Source organism: Dryobates pubescens, chromosome 14 (genome assembly GCF_014839835.1).
Source record: "Dryobates pubescens isolate bDryPub1 chromosome 14, bDryPub1.pri, whole genome shotgun sequence".
In the NCBI taxonomy this organism is placed as follows: Eukaryota; Metazoa; Chordata; class Aves; order Piciformes; family Picidae; genus Dryobates; species Dryobates pubescens.
The window spans coordinates 18,026,985-18,050,352 of NC_071625.1; the positions used below are offsets into that span (position 1 = coordinate 18,026,985).

A 23,368-nucleotide genomic window follows, 5' to 3' on the forward strand; every position below is an offset into this window, starting at 1 on the left:
ATCCTGGGGGAATGTTACTGCTTTCTGACTTGGGTATATGACAGAACACTTTATTGTAGTTGCAGGATATTCTCCTTAAAGCAGAAAAAGTCTGGGGAAGAGAAGACTGAGAGGGGATTTGATAAATGTTCTTTAATATCTGAGAGCTGGGAGTCAAGAGGGAGGGGTCAGACTCTTCTCCCTTGCACCTTGTGATAGGACAAGGGCAATGGATATAAACTATAGCACAAGAGGTTCCTCCTCAACATGAGGGGGAACTTCACTGTGAGGGTCACAGAGCACTGGAACAGGCTCTCCAGAGAGGTTGTGGAGTCTCCTTCTCTGGAGAATTTCAAGTTCCTCTGCTAGATTCTATGGTGCTGCTCTGGTAGGGGGATTGGACTCAATGATCTTCAGAGGTCCCTTCCAACCCCTAACATCCTGTGATCCTGTGAAAATGCATTGCTGAATAACCTTGGTAGTGGGGGATACATAGAAGTGCATTTACATGATGAAAATTTGTCCTGTGCTCATACACAATAGCTGTAATGGAAATTTATGCAGCATACTCTTTTTATGCACACATAGCAGTCTTGTGCATGTTAGGGCTTATGTGATCAGGCATTTGTTAAGTAGGTAGTTATGTGCTTGTTACAATTACATGAGTGGCTGTGTTCTGTTTGGAAAATCATATTTTATTTCCAAAATTAGACTAATGGTAATATATCGACTGCACTAAAACAGCTCATTGGTGTATGTGTTTAGAAGAAATGCAAGTTCAACTGGCTAAATTACTTTGAATTACTAATGGGAGATTTTTACAATAAAAGAAAATAGCTTTTGTTGTTCCCTTGATTTATGCTATGAAGCTAGACAAAAATCCATTGAAATGTTAATCTCTGCCGTGACTACTGCTGGCTAACAGTTGTGTTGATGTCCTCTTAGCAATAACGAATAGCTCCTAAAATGGCTGTATTGGTATTTCAATCTCTTCCTGGCACAAAAATTATACAGAGGGATGGGAGTGAGTTCAGAATGGGTGAGTTGGTTTTTTTAAAAAATAACAGTACCATAATATAATTTTTTTAATAGCTATTTGAAAAAGCAGATGTGCAAATAGTATATTGAGCTAAATGAAGTGTTGGAAGGGTTAGACATTTGCTTGTTTGACACATGCATACTTCAGTAATAAAGGACTTTCAGGTGGGCTGTATACAGGTGGCTTTCAGTAATTATTAGTTAGATTATTAGTGACTTGCTGATGTTGAAGTACCGGCATGTTTCATTTTAGCATACTTTGTGGTGTGGGCACATAGGTTGATTTCCAGACTAGCTGGGCTTGCACAAATTGCAGTTAATGTGAGCTGCAGGTGGTCAGAAGCTTTTTAAAGGAGAGGTGAGTAAAGAGATATCAGCAAAACCTTGATTTGCCTGCAGTGCTGTTTCAGCTGCAGCCCCCACACAGTCAGAGTTAAGTAACATCAAAGCTCAAGTACCATCCATGAGATTTTAGGAATTTTAAATCCTCCGTTCAGGCAATTTGATCACTACAGAAGACTACCTGAAGCAGAAATTAATATGGCATTTCACACAAGAGAGGTTTGCCAGTGTTGTAGTGGGTGTCAGTTATGTAATGGCTTATTCTTGGTTTGTTTAAATTGACCTATTCTGCATTGAAAAAAAATAAATATTAACAACAATGCAGTTGAGGACACTGTCTCTTGCACCCTCTCCAAATTCTTTAATCCCCGACTGAAGATACATTTTCTCTATCTGATCAAGTTTTTATTTTTTTGTACACACTGGAACATATGACAGGGTGGATGGGGCCTTGGTAGTGCACAAGACCCTTAATGGCAAAGTCATGAGTTCAAGCCTGCAGTGGGCAGTAGTGTCCTCCCTACTCTAGTCATGAGGTCTGTGGTGACAGGTTGGACTCAATGATCTTTGAGGTCTCTTCCAACCTTAGTGATACTGATATTACTGATATACTGATATCCACTGGGCAGAGGCCAAGAAGAATCATCCTAAAATTTCTCCCTGATTACAGGACAGTGACAATGGTGAATACTAGGGTCCCCGTTCTGGTTTGAGAGGCTGGAGTACAGAAACGACAGCACTCTTGGGAGTGACTTAGTCACTGGGATAAGGAGTGTCACTGGTTTCATTTTATTCTATCCTCTTTTCTGACAAAATAGGGCCCTTGATGTTAATCAAACTGTCTTGAGGGGGAAAAAATTATCTAGTATTTTTAAAATATTGAAATATGTTTTATATTTATTCCTATGTGCCTTTAGGATAAAGTGTGGAGAGGAACAACATTTTCATTTAGGTTGATCTTTATATGACTCAGGCACTAAATTTGCATCCATTCTCTTCATTCATCCTTCTTTAAAATCTTTCTCCTTGTCCATCTCTGTCATAACACAAATGTTAGAGAAAACCCTGGAAAAATGTGTTGATCTTTTTCTTACAAAGGCCAGCCTGAGGATGTTAGCAGTGGAGAAAACAGCACATATACAATTAACACATGTACTCTTTGTTTGATGAATTATTTTTTTGTTACTTGGATTTTTGTTTGCTTGCTTGTTTGTTTGTTTTCAGAGCTAGTGCTCTTCTGCAGTTTTAAAGTTCTGCTATGTAAGGAGATGATTGCTACTAGTCAATACATTGAGGTCTCACCTTGTCTCAATATTCTTCAAATTAAGCTCAAAATGTTAAGTACAGAAATTGATTTAACACCATGAAGAAGCTTTTCAGATACAGCTGACTCTGTCTGACTACCAATTGCCCCATGTACTGGTGTGGCATATGAGCACAGCTATGCACTGAAATTTGCAGCTCTGAGTAGCTTTTTCTGCCATGTACTAATGTCATCTAGTTTTTCAGGCTCATTTCTGCCTCTCCTGCTCTTATGTCTTAGTAACATGGTTTCCATGGGCAATATCTGGCAAGAGATTAGAATAGAATAGAGTAAACCATGTTGGAAATGACCTTCAAGATCACTGTGTCCAACCTATCACCCAACCCACCAACTAAACCATGCAACCAAGCACCCTATCAAGTCTCCTCCTGAACACCTCCAATGATGGTGACTCCACCACCTCCTCGGGCAGCCCATTCCAATGGGCAATCACTCTCTCTGTGTAGAACTTCTTCCTAACATCAAGCCTAAATGTCTCCTGGCACAGCCTGAGACTGTGTCCTCTTGTCCTAGTGCTGGTTGCCTGGGAGAAGAGACCAACCTCTGCCTGTCTACAACCTCCCTTAAGGTCACCCCTGAGTCTCCTCTTCTCCAGGCTAAGCAACCTCAGGTCCCTCAGCATCTCCTCATAGGGCTCCTCATATCCTCATGAGGTTTCCCTGGGGAATGTCCTGGGCTTTGGTGTCTTCCAGTTTGTCACCTTTACCTCTTGACCCCTGGATCTCCCAGGCCAGAGGCTCTTCACCAGAAACCCTTGGCCAAAAACCCTAGCCTACAGTGCTTATCTCCATCCTGGACTTCTTTCCTCTCTTCCCTTTGGTCTTTGCATGTGTGCTATTTCATTTATCTTTCTGCATACAGGCCTGCAGGCCTGAGAAGCATGGAGAGAATAGGGTAGGTCGGTACAAGCTGAGAGTTTCACAGTCATGAGCATCTCTGTGTAGGTGTTTGCTATGAAAGCTCGGAGAGCTGCAGAGCTTCTACCTACTTCCTCCTTCAGATATTACCTACAGCCCACCTTGTTTGCCTGATTGTTCTCAGGTTGTAATCTAGATATTGTAGAGTCCTGGAATATAAAGAAAGGGCATCAAGGAGTTGGACCTTATAGCTTTTGTGTAGCACTTGAATGTTTTTTTCTTACAGTTATGACTAATGAGTTATTAATTGAATTTTTGTTCTGACATATTCTTGCTCCAGAAGAAAGGGTCACAATAGCTCTCTTGATGACTTTCTCTACAGTTGATGACATTTCTCTACACATGCAAACCAAGTAGGGCAGTTCAAGGTATAATTTCCCCTTTTATCCTTCTTGTTTTGACAACACAGATGTGTAGACTTAAATGCTCTGATTTAGCTATGCCTCTTGGGAGGGGATCATCCTTATGCTGTAGATTTACAGTCAATTTAAAAGGGCATCATGATTAGACTGTCCATCATCACAGCACAGCTGAAAAGGGCTACAAAACTTGGTCACATAATTAAAGACTATTTTGGGTTGGAAAGGTCCTCTGGAGATCATAGTATCATAGTATCAGTCAGGGTTGGAAGGCACCACAAGGATCATCTAGTTCCAACCCCCCTGCCATGGGCAGGGACACCCCACACTAGATCAGGGTGGCCAGAGCCTCATCCAGCCTGGTCTTAAACACCTGCAGGGACGGCACCCCAACCACCTCCCTGGACAACCCATTCCAGGGCTTCACCACTCTCATGCTGAAGAACTTCCTCCTCACGTCCAGCCTGAACCTCCCCACCTCCAGCTTCAATCCATTCCTCCTAGTCCTGTCACTATCAGAGATCCTGAGAAGTCCCTCCCCAGCCTTCTTGTGGGCCCCCTTCAGATACTGGAAGGGCACAATTAGGTCACCTCAGAGCCCTCTCTTCTCCAGACTGAACATCCCCAACTCCTTCAATCTGTCCTCATAGGAGAGGTGCTCAGCCCTCTGATCATCCTCGTGGCCCTTCTCCGGACACCTTCCAGCACCTCCAGATCCCTCTTGTAAGAGGGGCTCCAGAACTGGAGGCAGTACTCCAGGTGGGGTCTCACCAGAGCTGAGTAGAGGGGGAGAATCACCTCCCTTGACCTGCTGGCCACACTTCTCTTGATGCAGCCCAGGATCTGATTGGCTTTCTGGGCTGCAAGTGCACACTGAGAGCTCATGTTGAGCTTCTCATCCACCAGCACCCCCAAGTCTCTCTCCTCAGGGCTGCTTTCCAGCCAGTCACTGCTTAGCCTGTATTTGTGCCTGGGATTGCCATGACCCAGATGCAGGACCCTGCACTTGGTTTTGTTGAAGCTCATGAGGCTGGCTTGTGCCCACCTCTCCAGCCTGTCAAGGTCCCTCTGGATGGCATCCCTTCCCTCCAGCGTGTCTGATGCACCACACAGCTTGAATGATCTAGTCCAATACCTGTTCAAAGCAGGGACACCTCTGAAGTTATACCAGAAAGCACAAGGCCATGTTCTGTTAAGTTTTAAATATCTCTAGAGATGAATATTCCATCACCTCTCTGGGTGAGTTCCAAATGTGGAGCCATCCACAGAGTGAAAATATTTCCTTTACCTTTGATCGTATTTCTCTTTCCTGCAACTTATATCCCTTGTCATCTAAGCTAGATATTTTGGCTGATGTAATCAGTTCTGTCTTGTATGTAAGGTGATCCCTGGCTATTTTGTGCAGATTTCTCATTGGACAGAATATATTTTTGTAGAGAAGTTCCTTATTTTAGACCAAGGAGGACAGAATTTTGATGCCAAGTATTGAACTTGCCTATTGTTTAAATCCTAGGCGCTTTCAATAACACTTTTGTTAGGCTAAAATTGTACTAAACCCACAGCTTCCAACAACAGGAGCAAGTCCTTGGCTTTGGCTGTATCAGTCGGGATAGAACAGCTTAGTACCATGAAGAATCACTGTTGGGCACTTGGTCCCACCAGACCCACCTTATTCCTCATACACGAACCAAAAAAGCCCAATAAATTAGCTTGATGATGCTGATGTTAACATGGCACATGAACAGAAATACATAGATAAGCAGAGAGGGAAGTGACTCAGAGAGGTATGACTGCAGAGCTGAGTAAGCAGATGAGAACTCATTCCTGTGAGTGATCAATATGGGAGTTGTTTAATAGATAAAAGTGACTGGTTTTGAGGTGTTTCTATAAATTTTGTACATTATGTGGCAGGTCTGGTGTTTCATATGTGTTAATGAGCATAACTGCTGACTTCCCTCCATATTCACTGCTTCAGGCCAGATGAATGTATTGTCCTTAGTTTATTTTAATTTTTATTTTGTGCCCATGGCACAGTGATATCACAGTTACCATGCAGGTTCTTTCTTTCACTCCATAACAACAGTAATAAATAATCTGTACTTCACAAGAAGAGGGAAAAAAAAGCCCTCAGCCAGTATTGTTTCCTTGAAAGTTTCACACAGGAAATTTAAAAATTCAGCACTGGTTCTGATTCAAAATCTAACTATTATCTCTAAATTATGACCTAATATTTTTTTATGTGGATCTGGCCTATGAACCATGTGGTCAGGGGGACTGCTCAGGGCCCCCATTCAGCTGTGTGCTTGCATCTGTTGCTTTCTCCACTTATCTCTCTAAATATAGAGATGCATTTGAGCCTTCAGGAAGGATCAATCAAATAGATCTTCTTCATGGATATTTACTCTGTGTTTTGTGGTTTCACTGAAAGTCCACCAATAATTTGCTATTTGTATGAATAGAATCATAGAGTGATTTAAGACAACTTCTGTAAGTCACCCTGAATGAAACTGCTTAAAGCAGAGGTTGCTCAGGGCCTTGGCCAGGTGAATTTTGAGTATCTCCATGAATGGAGATCCCACAGCCTCTCTGGGCACCTGCTCAGATATTTGATTCAAATTTATACATATAAGTGTATAAACATTTCTGTAATTCCTCATCTTGCTTCCAAGAACGATATAATTCTGTGTTTTTCATAATTTTCTTTTAAAACTTTGATTTTTTTTTCTTGTTTTGCCTTTCTGTAACAGAAGATGAATATTTATGTATCCAGTTGCATTTGACATTTAGAATTTCAAGAAAAGAGACAAACATCTGGAAATAATTCACATTTTCACCATTTCCTCTTTCACCATTTCTGTCTTTGTCCTCTCACTTCTCTTAATCCAGGGTGTGGAGTTTATCACTGAAAAAAACCACATTTTTTTGAAGCAAATGTTTCCAGGTTAAATGTGTAATAAATGTAAATACATCAAAAAGAAGGAAACAAACAAACAAAAAAAAAATCAAACATTCTTTCATGTTGGAGAGTTATTACAGAGACAGCTTAATATTTTCCTTTGAGTTTTGGAGTTGTGTTGCATGATAAGCATAACTTTGCTATAAACAGTTGAATCCCTTTTATTGTTAAGAAGGGTCTTGCCATCTCATTGCAGGTTCTTAACAACTTTAGTAAATATTTAAAGTGTATTGTTTAAAAATTAATACAGCAGCCAGCCCTGGTGGAAGAAATAATTGAGTCTCTTGACACCACCATGATAATACAGCTAATTAGAATAATATCAGAGAAATGCAGACCACAGAATAAGCTTCCCATAGTGATTCCATAGGACATTATAATCCATCCATCTGTTTGAGGTCATTTGATCTTTCCTTAGCTGTTGGAAGTACCCAAGGACCAAAGGAGACACTGAAAGCAACAGAACTGACACTTTATACTGCAGTCATCTTCTGCATATTTCTCCTCCACTTTCATAAGTATTACATGCTTTCTGTCAGAAATTTCAGGTTCTTTTTTATTGGAAATTTGGGCTTGGGAATTTGTTACATTTTAATTCTTATACTAAAGATAAAACCTCTTCATGTGAAGGATGAAATAGCTGTGGATGGGTGCCATGGGTGTCAGTGTCACTGGAAGATGGCTTGGGACAGATTTGCCTTATAACCACCACCTGCATACATACTCTGCAAGAAGGCCAGGTTGTGCCTTGCCATTCAGATAGCACACGTACCTGGTGATCACAAGTAGCTAGTGATTGGAATGAGATGAAATGAGTTATGTACCCAAGCTCACTGAAACTGGATCTGTCCTCTGATAGCAATATTTTCCCCATCATTCTCAGGTGAGCATCAGGGTATCGCTCTATACCTTCATCAAAATCTTTCCATACTTTCTTCAGCATTGTTGTACATATTTTATGTGGATGGCTGGCACCACCCTTGCCCCAGTACCCCACAAAAAGGAGGAGGATCTTGTCATGCTGCACCACAACAGGGCTCCTTACAGCTCTGTGGCTCTGAGCAATTAATTCATTGCAGCAGAGAAAGATCAGATTGATGGCTGGCAATGCCAGGCTGCACTTATGGCTTACAATCCAGTGTGATACTGGATTTTTCTCCTTCCTCCTAATTCTTCTTTGATTGTAAAGCCCTGCTGTCTAAAATTTCTTTGCCTAAGAAAGAACTGCCCTGAAAACATAAAAAAAAAAAAATAAATAAAATTAAATCAATAAATACTTTATCTCAACAGTCCAAGTGACTTCACCTGTAACTATTTTCTATGTGCTCTCCCTGTAGCTGGTAAAGAGTGAGGATAGACTCCATCAGAAGAAAGGATTGTGCTTCCCCAAGGCTGTTGAGGCAGTGTTTCTTCTTCAATCAAGTAGCTTTTCGTGTGTAGGATGGGTGTAGTCCCCTGGAAAGCTGTTGTCTCTCCCACTACCTGAACTTCCAGTTTAATCTTCTGGCTTTTTTCTACCATGGCAATGTTCCTGCTGTAGAATCTATTAAATATAGGCTGAACATTTGTTATAGCAAATGAGGCAATAAACGTCTGAAGTTATGACAGTCAGAAAAGTCAAGGTATTTATCAAATTGCCATGGGAAATAGCTTTGCCAAGCACTAAGTAATAAACTTTCAATTATAATTTTTATGCTCCTGCTGCAGAATACTTCTCAGATCAGATTTGGTTTTGTTGCTTCAAAAAAGGTGAGAGGTGAAGTCTTTTTGTTCTTTGATCAAAGAGGAAGTGCATATCCCTGAGTGTGCTTATGTATACGCAGCTGTGCCTCTACAGATTTTTCATTTTTTGCCTGGGGGATTTCCCCAACCCTTGATTAACTGACCTACCTACTGATATGGAAGATTTTATGATAATCCACTAAGTGGTTCTTAGAAAGGTACTTACCTTTAGATTTGAAATTATTATACTTCACTATTGTTGTTATTGTCACTGTACATCTCCTTCAGCCTGATATAAACTTCTCAGCTGTATATTGACTTCTCTATCATCTTCCATGTGTTACAAGAGAGAAGGACTTTTCCTGCTCCTGACACCTGGTTTGACATGACAGCCATCAAAACACAAACTGCATTTAGCATTCACCCTTTCCTTGATTTCAGTGAAAGTTGAGTTAAGCTCAGATGAACTTTCATGTAGAAGTAGAATTCCTGTGTCAGCTGACAAAGAAAAATACTCATGGAAGAAAATCTCCAAAATGCAGTAGTTAAACAAATCTAGGTCTCTGAAGTAATTACTGTGAACACAAAGAGATGTTTGGAAAGACAGTGAAAATTGTTACAAGCAGCTCACTACTGGGGAAAAATAAAAGTCAAATCAGAGGTAAGAATGAGTGGGAAATTACTAGTGACCAAGTTCCAAATTTCATAATGCTGTTGCATTGCATGCCATCAACAGAGATCACATACTTTAAATAGTCTATATCTCTGCTTCTTTATGTAGTTGATACTTCTATCTTTATTTCCGATAATGTAGAGAGTGAGGCACAAGGCATTACAGACACAGAATCGCTTCTGTAATGAAATAGGCCAACAAATCTGTGTATTCATCTTGGGGAGGAACTGCTTGGGAGGCAGGGCATTACTGCAGAAGACTAGAAGGCTCTGTAAGGAGGATATCTCCTTGCTTTTACTGACTCCCTTGGTCTCTAAAAATATGTTGCAAGCCTAGAGGGACCTTTGTTCATTCATTAATGTACTTACGGCATTTCCTGTTCAGCACCTTTTTTCCTGATCTGCTCTTAGCAAATATTTCCCTGCCTACGTGCAGTTATAGAATATGGATGATAATGTAAGTTTACTTCCCAGGGGAGCACTGTAGGTGGGTTTTGTAGAACCACTAAGTTTTGCCACTGATACATTCTAATATTAACAATAGTAATCAAATACTATGCATTTTTTTATCCATAAATGTTCATAAATTTTCTCAGAAGAGACCACAGGTGGTCAGTTGCTACTGAAATATTCCAGACTCCTTTTAGCCAAGCCTCAACATTTTCTGAAATGTGGAAACAAATTTTTGTTCTCTTCAGAGTTTGTACTCTTCCCATCTTATTTTTATACAGAGCTGGTATAATTTTTAAGACCTGCTATATCTGGAACTGGCTCCATCACCTGGCTTCTTAGGCAGCAGTTCACAAAGTAGCCTTGTAAAAGCAGCCTTTTTGAAAACCTGCTTGTTAAAAATCAGGCTTCCTCACAAGCTTGTTAGTGAACTGAATTTCCACTGAAATCCAGTGTGTGCTTTTATAACTCTGAAACAGCTGGTGATTTCAGAGGGAGTCTCTGATGTGCTGACTCTGTAGAGTTACAACTTTAACAGCTGTAACATCACTAAAAGGCTTATTCTGGAGAAAGACCATATCATAAATGAGGTGTTCAAAGACTGCAAGTTGCAGCTGCAACTCTACCTACTGCCAAAAATGATACTCTTCAGGAAAGTTCTACTCCACATTTAATTTTTTTTTTTTAAATACACAATTTTGGGAAATTTTGAAAATAAAGGTCACCAGTAAGGATTTTCATTGGCTTCTACAGTGGTGGAGTTTCATATGATAAGGTTCATCACAGATAAATTATAGTTAGATCTCTGAAAGTTGAGGACACCCTCATACTCATGCTTTCTCTGTCCCACTATGGGAGCTTTTTGACTCACTAGCCAAGAAAACTCAGGGTTGGAGGTATATGAGATTCACTTCAGAGTTCAGCTTATTAAATGAAATATCAATAAAAATGATCAGTGTATTGGAAGTTCACAGCGTACAGCCCTTCTGCAGCTTCTGCTCCAGCAAGTGAACTTCTAGCAGAATGACAGATAAGGGCTGCTCAGAGCATCAAGACTAAAGTTGTTAAAGCCAAAGCCAGGAATTTAAATGTAGGAGTTGCCAGGTAAGGCGTAAGGTGAGGGCATATAGTAGCAAACAAGTGCTGACAATGTTTAAGCCATGTATCTCCACTCTGATCCTGAGGGTTCCTCATTCAGTTCCCAAATCCTCTCTTTTTACATCTTTTGCAACTAGCATTTTGAGTTTGGGGTGAAAGCACTCCTAGACAATGTATTTGGTATGCAGTTTGGTCTTTACCATATGCTTTAAGCATTTCCAGAAGATGCTTTCTGGACTGAGCCACTCAAGGGACCTCTTAAAAAAACATTTTGAAGCTGCTCTGCTCCATTCAGGTGGAAAATGGGGAACAAAGCTGCTGAGCCCAACCAAAATCATCTATGTCAAGTCAGGCCTGATATAGAAGTGCAGGTACCAGGTGAGGTCTGCCAGCAAAAACTTACATAAGGCACTGGACAAGGTGGAAGAAGTGCAGTGAGATGGCTGCCTTAGTTTGGTGTAATAGGGCTATAAATACCTGAGCCATTCTGTGCTTCTGGATTTTAAATATTTGATAATTTGGGCATTCTTTTATGCCTAAAAAAAAGCTTCATAAAAAGCAAATTGGAGTTTAGTTTATGTTCAGAATATCTATGGACACAGCAATCTGGGTAGAAGAGAAGTTGTATTTGTATTACATTGATTTTTCTTCAAAAGAGATTGCTTCAGGTTTAAAGCAGTTTTTGTCAAGTTCCAAAGGTTAATTGCATATTGTTAGTGTGTTTCCATAGTGCTTATTAAAATGGGTCTCCTCTCTCTGCCTGGTGCTCTCAGGATACAAATTGCAGCTGTGTCAGATAAGTACCAACCAAAAGGATGAAAATTCAAGTTTTACAAATTTTTATATGAAACAGATTCCTGCACTATTTTTTTTTTATCTATGTATCTAACAATGGATCAATATAATTAAAAACAGTGGTTACTTTTATAACCGTTTCAGTTTTTTTCTTAGTGCTGCTGTAAGGATTTGACTGTGAAAAGTGTATTTTGTTTTTTCAAATTCACAATTTCAAATTTACATTGATCTGAAAAGACCAATAATAAATTCCTGCCCAACCTGTGAGTCTTTTTTAGATGAAATCCAGAATTGTGTCAGGGATATTTTTATTCCTCTAACACAGAAATGATGTTTTGCAGAAGTCTTTGCTGCAGAAATAATGGCTTATTATACAAAACCAGAAAAGGATGAGATATTTTAAACCTATAGTGGGAAATGTCCTCCCATGGTATAAGTAGACAAAAACCCTCTTGATCTCAGTCAAACTGTACTGATATTCATTGTCTGAGCACCTGGCTATGATGAGAAATATTCCAGATACCATGTTGTTCAGATTCTGTGCTGTTTGATAATTAATGTTCTTTGCACAGTATCAGCCCACAAACCCATTTAGTTTGACAGATTCATGAGAACACTTTTTGTGATGTTCAGAGTAATTTGTATCTCCTGATCTTAACTGTGGCACGTAGTCATAAGCAAAAATTTTGAGAATAGCCAATTTACTGCTTAGAAGGAAGTGGGACCTTTTCTGGAGAAAGTTTTATTGATGGCCCAATTTATAATGTTTCATAAATGAGATCAGAATTTAAGTTATTTTTCACTTCTACAGACACAGACTTTTTTTTTTTCTGGCTTAGCATGTACATGACTACATGATTACATGCAAATGAGTAGATTTCCATAGAATTGCATCTTTTGGCTCAGTTTATCCTTATTTTGATTATGGAAGTAGAAATAAGCTTCTTTCACTATCCTGAAAAGTGGGAAAAAAACTCAAACAAAAAACCCCCAACAAACTCAACCAAAAAACCCCAAGCAATTTTCACACATTCTATTTCAAGTTGTTCCATCTAAAGGGGAGACATCTGGGAAGAGGGGTCAGGGTCAAAGTCTACACTGTGCCAAAAGGGTGCACAGCATTAAACACGATGCTTAGCCTGTAACAATTTGGCAAGACTGAAGATGCTTTTGAATGTAACACATAGAGTATCAAAGTTCACCTGATCTTTCCAGATGCTCAACAGCAAATTTCTGTGAAAATCTGTATCACTAAAATAATAGACTTTCATGCTCTCTAGTGCATATAGTGTTGCTATTGATAAAGTCTTAATACCGGCCTCAGATGCAACTTTGGAGTAAGAAGATGGATATAGTTGTTTTTATTTTCTCATTTTTTTCTGAGATCTCTGAATAGGTATTTAACACTCACAGACAGAGTACAAAGCTATTCTTTTTATGCCAGCACGAGCAGAATTTTATCCAACATCATTACTCTTATTTCAATCAGTTATTCCAGGAATCACTGGGCTGTTACACAGTGTGTGATGCTGTCTTTGCTGCCAAGATTTTGTCTCAGAAGACACACAGATGGTATGTCTCTGCATATAAACACAAAGTAAAAAGTGCTGGAGCAGCTTTAAACATGTTCATCCTGTGAGAGATGGGTCCTACAAACAGGACTGTGACTCAGCCAACTTTGAATCTCCTTTGCAGGATCAGGATGAGTTTCTAGACCAGATGAAATGTATCTCCTGGCCCACATTTGATTTTACCTAGCAGCCTGTGTGTTCCTCAGCTGCTATAAAGCATGAAACACACATCTATGGAATGCTCTGCCATCTTCTCTCTCTGCTGTCAAGACATTATGGAAACACAACTGCATTTTCCTTATGGCAGCTGTAAACAGCTTGGGTCACCTGTCTTCATCTGCTTCCTAGTGATATGTATTCAAATGTGGAAGAACAGAACATTTCACAACTTGATATTTATGGCCTGATGAAACCATGTGCCTGTCATAGTTGTATATTCTGTCTGCTTCCCTGGTTTTCTGTGCTGTGCAAGAATTACATTTCATGAATGTCTAGCTGTTAACAGGAGGATGAAATCAGAAATCCAAGATGTTTATTCAATCCAACAAGTTCAAGATTGTGATTAAAGCTTCAAAGACTGCTTGAGACTTTGCCCTTTGCCCCTTGATATCACACCTGGAAGGGATTTTTTTTGTGTGTTGTGTTTTGCTGTGATTGTTGTTGTTTGTTTTCTTGTTTGGGTTTTGGTTGGCTGGCTAATTTTGAGATATATATATATATATATATATATTTATATATATATTCTATTTTTTTAACTTTTTTTTCCAGAATTTAAGTTGTTTGGTTTTGTTTGCTTGGGTTTTTTTCCTGAGAAAGAGATTTTGTGAGACACAGAAAACTGATGCTGCTGATGACAAAATGAGTTGGAGAAAATATGCCATTATATTTTCTTGCCCAGAATGACAGGCTATCACTCCTGGGGAAGAAGTGGCTTGCTGTTTGTTACTTTGTGCTAGCAATAGTTCACATTTCTTTAACAGAGAGGAGCATCAAAGTGCTCTGCAGCATATATATGTTTCATTTCTTTCTATGAGCTGAAGAAAGGTATTTTATAGCAGCAAAAAGTGGAAATTGTTTGAAACAGACAATATGGCAGAGGAAATTTTAGTAGCCAGAAGCTGTGATTCCCTGTGTTGGGAGGTAGGTGAGGGGAAATGGAATTTCTACTTGTGATTAGACAGAACTTTGCTTTGCAGTGTAATTTCTGTTCCATTTAGGATCTTTGTCATTGTTGTTATTATTATTTAATCTTATCTGCCCCTTCCATTAAAAGTTATAGAAAGAATATAGACAAAATTCCATTAGGGTGACTGTGGTTAGCATGATGTTCATAGATGAAGTCCCTACATCAGATTTTTGAGGTATAGTCTGTAGGTCAAAGTTGCATTTATATGCCTAAAAATATTTTTTTTGTCTGATAAGTATATAATTGAAAATTCTATTTCTTTTAAGGGGATTGTTTTAAGTTGTATTTTGGAGAGTAGTGAGACCTAGCAATTTATAATTCAGTTTCAAATGCATTTTAGGTATCTAAAGATAAGTGTGGATATCTAGTGATCCTTCTGAGAGGTAGGTGTCTAGTTCTTGCTCAATACCTGTTTTTTTCAGAAGTGGTACTTCTTGTCTGTCTTTAGAAAGTCTACATCACGCTTAAGCACTGAGACTCCCCTGCTAATCTGTGTAAAGAAAGGATGTGACTCATTTTAGTGTAAAATGGATGTAGAAAACTGGGTCAGAGGAATCTCTTTCTAAAGGTGACTAACTTTTTTTCTCTTTGCAAGACAAGCAGCCCATATGTAGAGATAGACAATGTATATACCTAAAATATGAGGCATGAATTTTGGTTTGAGAATAGGATGCATTCCCACATGGAAACACCTACATTTAGTTGTTAATGTATAAATTATGTGGGGAGATCCAAGTGTTTAAGCTTCTATTATAGGCAAAAGAGATGAAGTCACTAGAGGCTGAATTTAGTACAGCTTACTGTTTCAGGTTATGTTCAATCACATTCTAGACTTCATTTTTTTTAGTAAAATTTAAAGATTCGGTTGCCTAACCATAAATGTGTAAAGCTATTTGAGAGGCTTTAGAATGTTTCATTTGGTATTTAGCTGCTGCACCAAAAAAGAAACAGAAATTTCTCACATCATGGGTAAACTACCAGTTGTGAGTAGATGTCTTATTTTATACCATAAGGGGTACAAAATGACATTAGATCTCTGTGTTCAGGCATTGGAATGCCTCCTTAGATGTCTAATTGCTATTACCTTGACTAATTTTTTGCATAGTGTTATGGGTGAAAATAGTTGGACATTCTGGCTATATGCTTAAGTCTGTGAGATGTCCCAAACTGCCCTTTTTCCAAAGTATTATACATATATAAACATTATCAGGGCTCAAAATTAGAGGCAAAAATGCCATTTCTTCTAAGATGACAATAAAAAAATAACTTTGAGGACCTCTGATCATTGTGTCTTGTTGATTTTCAGATAAAATCTGAAATGTTTGCATGCACAACAAGCTAGTGTCTAATATTCAAAGTCAGATGCAAATATGAAGCTATTTTCAGCACTGCAGGGTCATCAACTCTTCTATTTTAAGTTCTGGAAATAAAAGAATGCTTCTGACAAAATCCATAGAGCTAGGCTCTCTACAAGACAGGTAAAATGTTATTAGAAATATGAGAAATGCATTGGGTTTTGTTCAAGATTTGTTAAGCTGCATGCAGAAATGAGTACACTGTAAGCCCTCCTGGTCTTCAACATATTGATTACATTACTAATACCTAATTCAAAAGCAATGGAGATTAACCATTTGATTGTGGGATACTAGGAATAATTCATCTACTACCAAGAACTAGGCTATGAAAAACTTGCAAGAACAGAACAGACATTTATTCTAAATATGCCTGCTCTGAACAGGGATATTCACATGATGGAGGTGTTTATTTGGAAGTTGAAGTAGCCATTTTTTGCTCATAGCTTTATGGTTAACTGCATAATCCTGACTTAAATTTCACACACACTTTCTTGTTTGGACACTGAGGAAAAGCCCTCTGTTTGTTTCAAAATAAATGCTTGATCCATGCCTGACAATCATGTCACATCTTGCTCTAGAAGCTAAGTCTTCAGCCTTAAGAGATCTTGAAAGTTGTGTGTGAGGTATGTAAATACAAGGAACTTGAAAGTTATCAAGGTCAGGACTTGGAGGCTATCTTCCATAAAGAATTCAGTTATTTAGAGAGTACCGTTAATAATTTTTGAGAGGATGCTTTATTCAAACTAGTAAGAAGCAAATGATCTGATAAATTCCAGTGTGGTAGTGGAAATCTGAATAGTGTTGTCTTTCAGGTTGGCATAAAACTAAAAAAAAAAATGGGCTGTTTGTTATCCTTCTTTGCTGAATATTCCTGCTTTCAATGAGAAAGCTTCTTCTTGGGATATGAAATTTCTTCTGTTTGTAGATAACACCTTTGCTTCTGACTAGGAGTTTTATTTTTACTGGATTCCTGGCTAGAGTATTCAAAGTTGGTTTGGTTTGTTTTTTTAGCTCAGCAGCTTAGTATGTGTGTTATTGCAGTGTTGTATGAGGTGAAATATATTTTCATCAAGATGTTCTTGTTCCTGGAATTGCATTGTACTAGTGAAATGGGAGCAAAATAATCAAAATGACATATTTACTGGCTGCAAATAGGTTACAGTGAGTACACAGTGCTGGGTGTATTGCTTTATTTTGCTGACATTATCCCAGACAAAGTGAAAAGGTTTAGCAGGAAATGTTTTTGGTTTTTTTTTTTCCAAACAGAGATGCACCTTTCCATCTCTTTTTGTTTGTTTGTTTGTTTTCTGAAGATATCTAAAAACGGAAAAAGGAGTATCTTCATAAAGTAGAATTTTAATCCATATCTAATGTTCTAAAGATGTGAAAGTGTGCTAGTAAACTTTCTGCCTTTATTGAAATGAAAAAGTAGGACTTTAAGGTTGGAAAGCCATAATTCCTCCATAATTTACAAATTTGCAATACTTTACCTTGGGAAGATTTCCCAAGATTTCATAGAGTGTTTTCCCAAGTTATCTCTTTTTGAATATAAATATTTGCATGGGAAGCCTTGGAATTTCTACAAAATGGCAGTATTTCATGTGTTCCCAGTCTGGTTCTTCCTGCTGATTGAAATTCTGTGTCTGCACACCTGAAACAACAACAACTACTACTACTAAAAAAAAAAAGAAAACAGAGTTAAGAGACAAAGAGCTGAATCTATGGCAAACTAGTAAAAGTTATCACTGCTGTATTGTAACTAGTCCAGTACCCAAAACACACTGCACACCACCACACCATGTGGCAGCCATCGAGAACAACAAAGATTCCTTAGTTTTTCTAAGGCATATATAATATAGGGTATAAAGTGTCCCTGTGGACACAGAGCCTTGAGAAGGTTTGAAAAACAAAGAAAAGTGATTTAAAGTTACTCTTCCTTGTACATAACAGGCCTTTCTATCAGTCATGAAGAGCATCAATTCCAACAAAAAGATGCAAATACTATTTGGATCAAAAATCATATTCCTCCCATTGTTTCCTTATTAACCCCACTGAAGACCACAAAGGAGAACACTGCTTATAACATCCCAGGACTTGGTCTGTGCTTACAAGGGCAGAATCACAGCTCGGGTCTCTGGGAGGAGCTATTCATGGGTACAGTTAAGCTCTGTCAGAAATCAGTGTGGCCTAAGAAGCCCCCTTTGAAAGGTGAAAGTTTCTCTGTTGCCTACACCTTAGCAGACAATTCTCTCTTGGGTGCAGAGTTTAACAACACAGTTTTGTCTGATTTTGGCAAGGAGCATCTCCTGCTGCCATCTGCTTAGATCTTACAAACAGAGGGCTAAATAGTGGTATCTGTAACTTCATGACATGGGTAACAAGCTTGCCTTTAACCAGCCTGAGTCCCAGTGCCAGTGTAAATTGTGTCAGTACATTGCAGATAATATTAGTTCATTACGGACTGCAAAACAACTACAGAAGGAGCATCATACTCTGCTCCTACCATCATACAACTACCTGCATCACAAATGTGCATCTTATTGCTGGTTTATGTACATCTGCAGCATGCTCCTTGGCTGCATTGCCCAAGTTTGCTTGGCTGGAAGTATTTGGGCACAAGCAAAGAGGATTTCAGAGAAACTGCCTCAAGGGATATCTTTTCCTAGCATGTCTCCTTCCTCTGCAAATTAAGAGTGTTAAGGACAATACTAAAGCCAACATTTAAATGCTTTGGAGAATCTGTATTTGTGAGAAGCAATGGGCTTATGTGCTCCCAGCTCTCAATGGAAATCCATCTCCTGGTTCAACTGAACCTCAAGAACTCAACATTCACCCTCCAAAGCTTGAGGGTCAGCTATTCTGAGGCTGGAATAAGAGTCAAGGCCCCCAGGGAAAAATAATGCCCTTCTGTGAGGCAAACTTTCTAGCCATGCAAAGCCATCCTTCTGGTGAAGTTTACCAAGATGTTGACCTGAATTTGAGAAAGAAACATTTTTGGTGTTGCTTTGATAGACTGGTAGTCTCATTTTATTCAGCAGCTGTACCTCAAGCCCTCTTCTGTTGGTGCCATCTCTAGTGGTGGCCCATTTGGTCCTTTTCTTTTTTTTTCGGTCACAGATCAAACAGTACCAAGATCAATCAGCCAGCTTTCTCCTCTGTTTGTAAACGTCTTAATTTAGCTCTTGCTTTACAGCAAAACCTGGTGCAGTTATTTATATCAACATGACCCCAACCACTTAAAACAAGTCAACATTCTGATTATGTCTCTGCATATTTTATTGCCTATATTTAAATCTGCTGCTCCAAAACATCACCTGTTCTTCTGATACTGTGTTCCAGTTTAATAGTTACAGCCTGTACAAACATTCATCATGATGCAAAATGGTCTCCAGATTTGTTACATTCTGTAATAGTCAACATCAGCATTGCAAATATTCCCTCTTCCAGTAGTATCAAGACCCTAGTTCTGCTGATGTTTCACTGATCATCTCTCTGTCTAGTTCTGTTACTATTACCCTTTCCACTTTATGAGTATGTTTGTTGATAATAATTAAACCAAAACTGCTTGCCAAGCTTTCAGTGCTCTGAGATCTTGTCTTGCTCAGAGTATGACAGTATGACACTAGTTTTTGTGGTGTTTTGGTTTTTTTTGTTGTTGTTGTACCAGCACTGCAAACATACAATTCAACAGCTCTTTAAGAGCATTAATAGCATCACTGATTTCACATGCAAATTTAACACAGCTGCTGACAATGTTTATTTTGTTAGCTATCTCAGAGAATTTTAATATCTAAAAATGGTTGTGTTAAGACCCTTTAACCTGCCCAAAACTTGGATCAAGTGATCAAGACACTAGAAAACCTGACTTGCTATATATGCACATATTTTATTGAACCAGCAGAGTCCTCTTTCTTTTTTTTTTTTTTCCTGGGATCTGTTATCTCCCTTATAAAGCATCTTCTGAAGTCTGAACAAAAAGAAGACTGTCTTCTAAAAAGTTCAGATTAACTCCCAGAACTTGTCTGTCCTGAACACAGCAAGAGGTAGAAATGGATTTGTAGATCAAAGTGTGCATTATCTAAGGAGTGAATAGAGACTCCACATCCAACCTTATCTTTTTATCTTATCAATTTTCTATCTTCTACATACTGAACACTTTTCAGTCCACTGACATTCTGACTTGATTCCAGCTAGATGTCCGTGTCATAAAAGGTAAAATGTTGTATCATTAAGTTTTGAATATTTGCCTTTTTTTTTCTTTTTCCTTTTTAAATACATGTATGGCAATAGTACCTATAAAGACACATGTTTTGCTTCTCTCACCGTTTTTATGTGTGATTCTGCAGATGCATTGAAAGTCCTATTTTTATGTGCAATTTTGCTATGAATGACCTTTGTCTGACTAGATACGGGCTTGGCTTGTGTCTACATCTGTGCAAGATACCTTCATCTTCCTTGGTAGTTAGCACAGGAACAGATGTCAATGGTCACATGAATCTTTTTTGAGTATATTTGCTAGATCTTTATTAACTACAGTGTTAGTCTAAAGACCTTATACATATGAATGAATTTCTGCTTAGTGAGATGGATCTCATGGGCAAGTGTCTGCATTTTAAATTTTTCACAAACAAAGGTAATCAGTTCAATTAATATAAAGTATGTGCTTACTTAGAATGTCCTTAGCACATCTGAAGGAGACTTAATTTGTCCAACTGAAACTCCAGTGAATGTGATCAGGCAAAATGCAATGTAAGCATTTAAAGTCTGACAAGGACAGCTGAGTTTACAGTGCAGTTAGACAATGACATGAAATTTTTTATAACCAGAAATGAAAATGCTCTCAGAACAGTGCCAAAAACCCCCATATACTCTGTTAGTTTTTCACTGTCTTAGCTGTCCCTAGTTCATTAACTGTCACATGGTGATGTTCAAGTCCTTCTTGTAACTTCTTGGCTTCTTTGGTGATGTCTCTGTTGACATGGCAGTTTGTGCTCAAGAGCAGATAGCTCCTCTACTTGTGCATCAGGCAGCCGCATGGCTCTTAAAAGAGGTTTCATCCTGTGGTGGGTTGAAGTTTCCCCCTAGCATTAACTTTTAGCCAGACTAACTTAGAAGCAAATGAAGCTGTATTTGCAAGCAAAACCTACACTTCTTACATCTCTTTTCCAGCCCTATAACACTTGATATGGAATTTTTTCCCAGAAGGATCTAGGTCAAGTCCAGGTGTGGCCTCTTCAGAAGATAGACAGAATTAACCTTTAGGTGTTGCAAAAAGATTAAAGATTTGAATGAGGTCAAACATCCTGATGTACCTCTAAGGACTTAACACAGACCTGTGTCCATGTTTGGAAATCAGTCAGATATGTACTTGAATAGAATTTCAAGAACATTTAAAAAGTAAAATAAAACACTGTGGGGCTCTTTTATGAGTACAAGAAAATAATATATAGTCCATTTTCTAAACAGCTCTAATTTTCTGTGTGAAGCCAACAAAAAGCACAGACTGCAAAAAATACAGCTCCTTTTATTAGTGAGTAGAGCACAGTCAAATGTGAAAATGATGAATAATTTTGTCTGAATGTCCTAAATAGTCTTCAGAAAATTTGCTGATTTGTGATGCATTTTGTGTTTCTGAGGCCGATGGTGGCAACATTAGAAAAAAGATTCAGGTGAACAGTGGGAATAAGACACAAAAGCTGCTGAAGACTGAAGATGTTGATGTTTTCAGGAGTTTGGTCTCTTAGATCCAGTTGTGCATAAAATTTTAAAACATGTTTTTCTTTTCAAGGTCATAAAGATGAAATAGAGGGGTGGGGAAGGAAATGGTAGGGAAGGTGTGAAGATGAGAGGATTATGTAGCAGTGGGAAGCTAGTCCAGGTGAGAGTCGGTATTATCTTCTTTTTCATTCTGTTTTGCTCTCTCTCCTCTTCTGTCTGAATTTTCCCTGCTGTTTTATTTTGTGCACAATACCAACAGCAGGTTATTATTAACTGGTGTAAGCAGATAGTGATTTGTGCTGAGCTGAACTCAGAACTGATGTCCTGATGAACACGTGCTAACAGAGGACAAATCGAGGTTGCTCTTCATTCTGTTTTTCAAGTGGTCTGACCTAAATTTGCACAGCTGTGTTCACATTTAATCCTGCCTAATAGCTCAAAGGCTTTATATCTCGTAATAGCAGCCTACTGGCACCTGACATTTATTCTGGCCCTTGTTCTGTTCTGCCCTGTAAGTCCTCTGGCACAAGCTTGTATTTTATTTCTTTTTCCTAGTACATTTATTCTTCCACCTAAATATTCTTGAAATGACTAATCTATGAAGGATATAATCTAGATCATTGTTTCTCAGCCTTCTTGGATTTGGAGACCTGAACAAATTTTCTGCTATGCATTGGTCCCACAAAGAGAATGTGAGAGGAATTGAAGTAAGTTGTTAACTTGTTTTCCTAAGTGACTTTCTTTGAATCCCTTAGGCACACCATGTTTTCATACATAACTATGTGGACCATATATTTGAAGCTATTGATCTAGAGTGAATGTTCTCAGCTGTGAGATGTGAGTAGTTTTAGTCATAATATTAGCCTTGTTGCTGGAGGCTGAATAGGTGTTTACCCTTAGTGACAAAAGTACTACTGGTAATTTATGATTTCCGGTTGTGCTGGGTAAAAGACAAAGTACAGTGGAGTTTGTCATGACGAAAAAAAAAAGAAAAAATAAATTAAATAAATCAGCTCCTTTTTTATGGGCTCCATTCCGCATACTCTTTGGGGTATGAGTAATTTTTTAAAGGATCATTTATTACTTCTGTGTCTTGAACTTGGAGTATTTTGGCAGTAGAAAGCAACAAACATTAGGAAAAGTGATTCATGGCATTGCACTCTTTATGAATATATGTCTGATGCATCTGACAAAATTGTGTATATTTATTGTCCTGAGAATATAACACCCCAGGCTTTTATTTATTTATTAAATATTGGAAGATTATTTTCAGGTCTTGCATCCAAATTGATCTACCTCTTTAGAGTATACAAAACAAATTAGTTGTTAACATTTTGAACCAGGTTAAATACTTGTGCAGTGGGGGGTGGGGACTTAAACAGATATGATTAAATGACACTGAAGAAAAAGTGCAGAAGATCACATCAGACTGGAAACCTAAAAATCTTATCAAAATACTTGCAAGATATTATTGCTGCCTTGTGGTGTGTTACTATCTTATTCTGTAAACTATAATGGGTATTGTTAAGTGGTTGTAAAGACTGCAGATCTCTGGCACTTCCATGACTAAACAGCATTAGGAAGTTTCTCATAGCTAAGAACAACATGAATTCTGAACAAATCTTGAGACTGAAGTTTCAAATGATAGTGCACATGCAAACAAACAGAAAAATCACTAAAAAAAAATTGCAGTAGCCTGAAAGTTGTGGATTTTAAAAGTTCCTTTAAGGGACAAATTAACAAGCCTTCTGACTAAATTCTGAATCACAGAATTATTTAGGTTAGAAAAGACCTTTAAGATCATCAAGTCCAACTACAGTTGTGTAGTTGTCCAACTACAGTATGTGTATGTGTCATAGATGTATCATCTGTGCAAATTTTATTCC

General features: G+C 38.4%; 1 protein-coding gene across 1 annotated transcript in view; it reads left to right on the plus strand.

Moving 5' to 3' along the window:
* FAM135B (family with sequence similarity 135 member B) overlaps positions 1-23,368 on the plus strand; it is a 172,999-nt gene that overhangs the window by 31,984 nt on the left and 117,647 nt on the right. The gene's annotated exons all lie outside the window — the stretch shown is intronic.